Below are 6105 nucleotides of genomic sequence, written 5' to 3'. Positions count from 1 at the left end.
GTATCATCAAGTTTGATCTTGTATTCTTTTGAATTTTGGGTATTTAGAGTACTATATACAGTGCCTTCGGGAAATATTCAGACCCCTTTACCTTTTCCACATTTTGTTATGTTACAGCCTTATTCTAAAATGTATTAAATAAAACATTTTCCTCAGCAATCTACACACAATAACCCATAACGAGAAAGAGAAAACAGGTTTAAAAAAACAGAAATACATTATTTACATAAGTATTCAAAACCTTTGCTATGAGACACGAAATTGAGCTGAGGTGCATCCTGTTTCCATTGATCATCCTCGATGTTTCTGCAACTTGATTGGAGTCCACCTGTGGTAAATGAAATGAATTGGACATGATTTGGAAATAAACACACCTGTCTATATAAGGTCGCACAGTTGACAGTGCACGTCAGAGCAAAAACAAAGCCATGAAGTTGAAGGAAATGTACGTAGAGCTCCGAGACAGGATTGTGTCAAGGCACAGATCCGGGGGAGGGTACAAAAAATATACTCATCATTGAAGGTCCCCAAGAACACAGTGGTGTCCATTATTAAATGGATTATTTATTTATTTTTACTAGGCAAGTCAAACAAGAACAAGGCTTGTCATTGTAAACAAGTACAAATTCTTGTTTACAAACACCTCTCCTTCCTGAGCGGTATTTTTTATTTATTTATTTATTTCACCTTTATTTAACCAGGTAGGCAAGTTGAGAACAAGTTCTCATTTACAATTGCGACCTGGCCAAGATAAAGCAAAGCAGTTCGACAGATACAACGACACAGAATTACACATGGAGTAAAACAAACATACAGTCAATAATACAGTATAAACAAGTCTATATACAATGTGAGCAAATGAGGTGAGATAAGGGAGGTAAAGGCAAAAAAGGCCATGGTGGCAAAGTAAATACAATATAGCAAGTAAAACACTGGAATGGTAGTTTTGCAATGGAAGAATGTGCAAAGTAGAATAATGGGGTGCAAAGGAGCAAAATAAATAAATAAATAAAATACAGTTGGGAAAGAGGTAGATGATTGGGCTAAATTATAGGTGGGCTATGTACAGGTGCAGTAATCTGTGAGCTGCTCTGACAGTTGGTGCTTAAAGCTAGTGAGGGAGATAAGTGTTTCCAGTTTCAGAGATTTGTAGTTCGTTCCAATCATTGGCAGCAGAGAACTGGAAGGAGAGGCGGCCAAAGAAAGAATTGGTTTTGGGGGTGACAAGAGAGATATACCTGCTGGATTGTGTGCTACAGGTGGGAGATGCTATGGTGACCAGCGAGCTGAGATAAGGGGGGACTTTACCGAGCAGGGTCTTGTAGATGACATGGAGCCAGTGGGTTTGGCGACGAGTATGAAGCGAGGGCCAGCCAACGAGAGCGTACAGGTCGCAATGGTGGGTAGTATATGGGGCTTTGGTGACAAAACGGATTGCACTGTGATAGACTGCATCCAATTTGTTGAGTAGGGTATTGGAGGCTATTTTGTAAATGACATCGCCAAAGTCGAGGATTGGTAGGATGGTCAGTTTTACAAGGGTGTTTGGCAGCATGAGTGAAGAATGCTTTGTTGCGAAATAGGAAGCCAATTCTAGATTTAACTTTGGATTGGAGATGTTTGATATGGGTCTGGAAGGAGAGTTTACAGTCTAACCAGACACCTAAGTATTTGTAGTTGTCCACGTATTCTAAGTCAGAGCCGTCCAGAGTAGTGGTGTTGGACAGGCGGGTAGGTGCAGGTAGCGATCGGTTGAAGAGCATGCATTTAGTTTTACTTGTATTTAAGAGCAATTGGAGGGCACGGAAGGAGAGTTGTATGGCATTGAAGCTTGCCTGGAGGGTTGTTAACACAGTGTCCAAAGAAGGGCCGGAAGTATACAGAATGGTGTCGTCTGCGTAGAGGTGGATCAGAGACTCACCAGCAGCAAGAGCGACCTCATTGATGTATATAGAGAAGAGACTCGGTCCAAGAATTGAACCCTGTGGCACCCCCATAGAGACTGCCAGAGGTCCGGACAGCAGATCCTCCGATTTGACACACTGAACTCTATCAGAGAAGTAGTTGGTGAACCAGGCGAGGCAATCATTTGAGAAACCAAGGCTGTCGAGTCTGCCGATGAGGATGTGGTGATTGACAGAGTCGAAAGCCTTGGCCAGATCAATGAATACGGCTGCACAGTAATGTTTCTTATCGATGGCGGTTAAGATATCGTTTAGGACCTTGAGCGTGGCTGAGGTGCACCCATGACCAGCTCTGAAACCAGATTGCATAGCAGAGAAGGTATGGTGAGATTCGAAATGGTCGGTAATCTGTTTGTTGACTTGGCTTTCGAAGACCTTAGAAAGGCATGGTAGGATAGATATAGGTCTGTAGCAGTTTGGGTCAAGAGTGTCCCCCCCTTTGAAGAGGGGGATGACCGCAGCTGCATTCCAATCTTTGGGAATCTCAGACGACACGAAAGAGAGGTTGAACAGGCTAGTAATAGGGGTGGCAACAATTTCGGCAGATAATTTTAAAAAGAAAGGGTCCAGATTGTCTAGCCCGGCTGATTTGTAGGGGTCCAGATTTTGCAGCTCTTTCAGAACATCAGCTGAATGGATTTGGGCGAAGGAGAAATGGGGAAGGCTTGGGCGAGTTGCTGTTGGGGGTGCAGTGCTGTTGACCGGGGTAGGAGTAGCCAGGTGGAAAGCATGGCCAGCCGTAGAAAAATGCTTATTGAAATTCTCAATTATGGTGGATTTATCAGTGGTGACAGTGTTTCCTATCTTCAGTGCAGTGAGCAGCTGGGAGGAGGTGTTCTTATTCTCCATGGACTTTACAGTGTCCCAGAACTTTTTTGAGTTAGTGTTGCAGGAAGCAAATTTCTGCTTGAAAAAGCTAGCCTTGGCTTTTCTAACTGCCTGTGTATAATGGTATGATGGTATGACGGCTGTGTGGTCCCATGGTGTTTATACTTGCGTACTATTTTTTTGTACAGATGAATGTGGTACCTTCAGGTGTTTGGACTTTTTTCCCAAGGATGAACCAAACATGTGGAGGTCCACCATTTTTTTTAAATCTGAGGTCTTGGCTGATTTCTTTTGATTTTCCCATGCTGTCAAGCAAAATGGCACTGAGTTTGAAGGTAGGCATTGAAATACATCCACAGGTACACCTCCAATTGACTCAAATGATGTTAATTAGCCCATCAGAAACTTCTAAAGCCATGATATAATTTTCTGGAATTTTCCAAGCTGTTTAAGGGCACAGTCTACTTAGTGTATGTAAACTTCTGACCAAATGGAATTGTGATACAGTGAAATAATCTGTCTGTATGTCACGCCCTGGCCATAGAGAGGCTTTTATACTCTATTTTGGTTAGGCCAGGGTGTGACTAGGGTGGGCATTCTATGTTCATTTTCTATGTTTTGGATTTCTTTGTTGTTTGGCCTGTGGTTCTCAATCAGAGGCAGCTGTGTATACTGAGTTAGCCTTTTCCCACCTGGGTTTTGTGGGTAGTTGCTTTCTGTTTTTGTGTCTGCACCAGACAGAACTGTTTCGGTTGTTCTCTTTGTTTTGCTATTCAGTGTTCAGTTCAAATAAAAAAGATGAACACGTACCACGCTGCACCTTCTTCCACCAACAGCTGTGACACTAAACAATTGTTGTAAAAATTACTTGTGTCATGCACAAAGTAGATGTCCTAACCAACTTGCCAAAACTATAGTTTGTTAACAAGAAATTTGTGGAGTGGATGAAAAACGAGTTGTAATGACTCCAACCTAAGTGTATGTAAACTTCCAACTTCAACTGTGTGGGTGACAACTAAACCAAAAATCAGACATGGTTTTTCCTTTGGAATGTGCTTTTGCTTTTAGATGTTTGAAAGCCTAGTGATAACACATTGGAAATTCAAAACACTTGGATGTTTTTTTGAGTGGGTGAATATAGGTTGTAATCTCATTGCTCAACATCTCAACCAAATATTACCCAATTATCCACGTTGAAATGACATGGTGTTCGCAGTGAGTTTGCCTTACCTGACTATTTTTATACTAGCAATATTAGTTACATTTGGGTCAGGTAAAGACATAAGACTGCCTATATCATAGTAACATTTGTTCCAAAGAATACTAGCAGTGAAGCATTAAGGAGCTGACACGAGCCGCAACAAACGGCAATTGAACCGAGAGAATCTACCTTCCGCGTGGAGACCAGCGTTCGCAGTTGTCAGGTCGAATTTTGTATTTCATGCATTGTTTGATTGGTTGACAAGATTAACTTTGCTCATTGGTTAAACATGCATAGAGGCCGCTCATTAAAAATGATGTATTACTAGCTAACTAGCTACAGTGCAGGCTAACTCAAATGAGCTGCTAACGTAGCTAGCTAGCAATCTAGCCAACTTTACATACTGTATGGGTGGCTAATTAAGTTAATACAATTTTACCAGCTACATAACTTCATATTAGCTCGCTTTCTTTATGTGGTTATCACTGTAAAAAACGAACTCCAAATGCATTTGTAGGTAGCTAGCTAGCAGCCATGGAGGGTGAAAGTAGGATAGCAGCCCGATCTGTCAAAGTGAGAAAGTAGGCTATTCTGGATAGGGCAGGTACTTTTGTGTAGTTCCATTCCCTAGAAGTGAGGACTGAGATAATAGTAACATAATATTCAGTGCGGTCTAATTTAAGTGTAGTAGTCTGTTCCTTGTGAGGTTTTCTTTCTTGTGAGAACTGTGAAAGCCTGTCTGCAGATGAAGAGGGCCCATTGAAGAGCAGTGGTTCTCAGTCCTGGGGACTCAAAAAGGGATGCATATTTTTGTTTCTGTCTTACTGTAGCACTTCACAGCTGATTCAAATGATCAAGTCTTCGTCAAGCTTCAAGTGGTATTTATGTATTCATTTCGGATGCTATCCTTGATATGATCCTGCTATTGTCACATGCTGCACATGTGTGTGCACATGCATCTATCTATCCAATGTAATCATGATTTGTTATAAGGGAAATTATACTTTAGTGATCTACCATTGACCTGGTGATGTAAAAGCCTAATAACGACATTCTTCCATATTCCTACTGATACCTAACTGGAGATTCCTTCAAAACGATTGCCTACAGTTACTGTGTAGGGCACTGCAATTTTGGGTGAATTCAGGCTGTTGAAGGCTACCCGTGTCCTGCATAACTTCATGAGGATGGACACGAGGACCAGCTGGGGATCTGCAGCTCACCGCCATGTGCCAGAGGAGAGGTCTGCTGCTCTGCAGAAATGTTTCAAGGATGGGTGCCAACAGCACGGGAGGCAATCCATGTGCGGGTGAGCTTCCATTTCCTACTCCTTCGAAGAGGGTGCTGCTCCCTGGCAACACCATAGACTCCACTATGCACAACCAAATGCTCTTTTAAAAGACATCCACATTGCAATAAGAGTATTCTTCAATTTGAGAAGCTATGTCAACTGCAGTTAATAAAATCACATTTTCTCTCCTTTTGATTTCTACTTCTCAGGTGAGGGTGTGTTTAGGTAAAAACCAAACCGGCTCTTTTAAGAGTCACCCATATTGAAAACATTGAGAACAATTAGACACCATATAACCGGCACCTACAGACTTGTGTATCAATCTGATTGGTGGATTGTGTTGTGCAGGTGTATAACTGTGGCTCCTTCCATCTTCAAAGAGGACCAACTTTGGAGAATAGTAAGACACTCCATCATTTCTATTTCTATAACTGCGCTATATTGTTTGTCCTCGTGGGTCTGTGCTTGTTTTTCAGTATAAAGTACTCTGCAGCCACTTGGTGTGGACACCAGGTGAGACCACACGCATAGATTGCTGTTGAACGGTGTCTCTTGAACTACTTTATTTTCTCAATAACAGTCTCTCTACCTTCACTTCATCCCCCTTCTCCCTAAAACCTCTTTAGTAGGTTATATCAGCTGTGTCAGTGAACCCATCCCGCATCTGAACTTGCTGACCCATAGAGGGCACAGCATTATCATAGGTGAGAGGTCACGTGGTTGGGTCAACAGGAAGATTTATTAAAGAGATGCTTTACATTGAAATACAGATGGAGATGTACAGAGTAGTTGTCCCAGAGTTAATGATACAAGGTCCGTTT

The sequence above is a fragment of the Oncorhynchus keta genome, chromosome 30 (genome assembly GCF_023373465.1).
Source record: "Oncorhynchus keta strain PuntledgeMale-10-30-2019 chromosome 30, Oket_V2, whole genome shotgun sequence".
NCBI classification, from domain to species: Eukaryota; Metazoa; Chordata; class Actinopteri; order Salmoniformes; family Salmonidae; genus Oncorhynchus; species Oncorhynchus keta.
Note: the sequence above shows the minus strand (reverse complement) of the source record.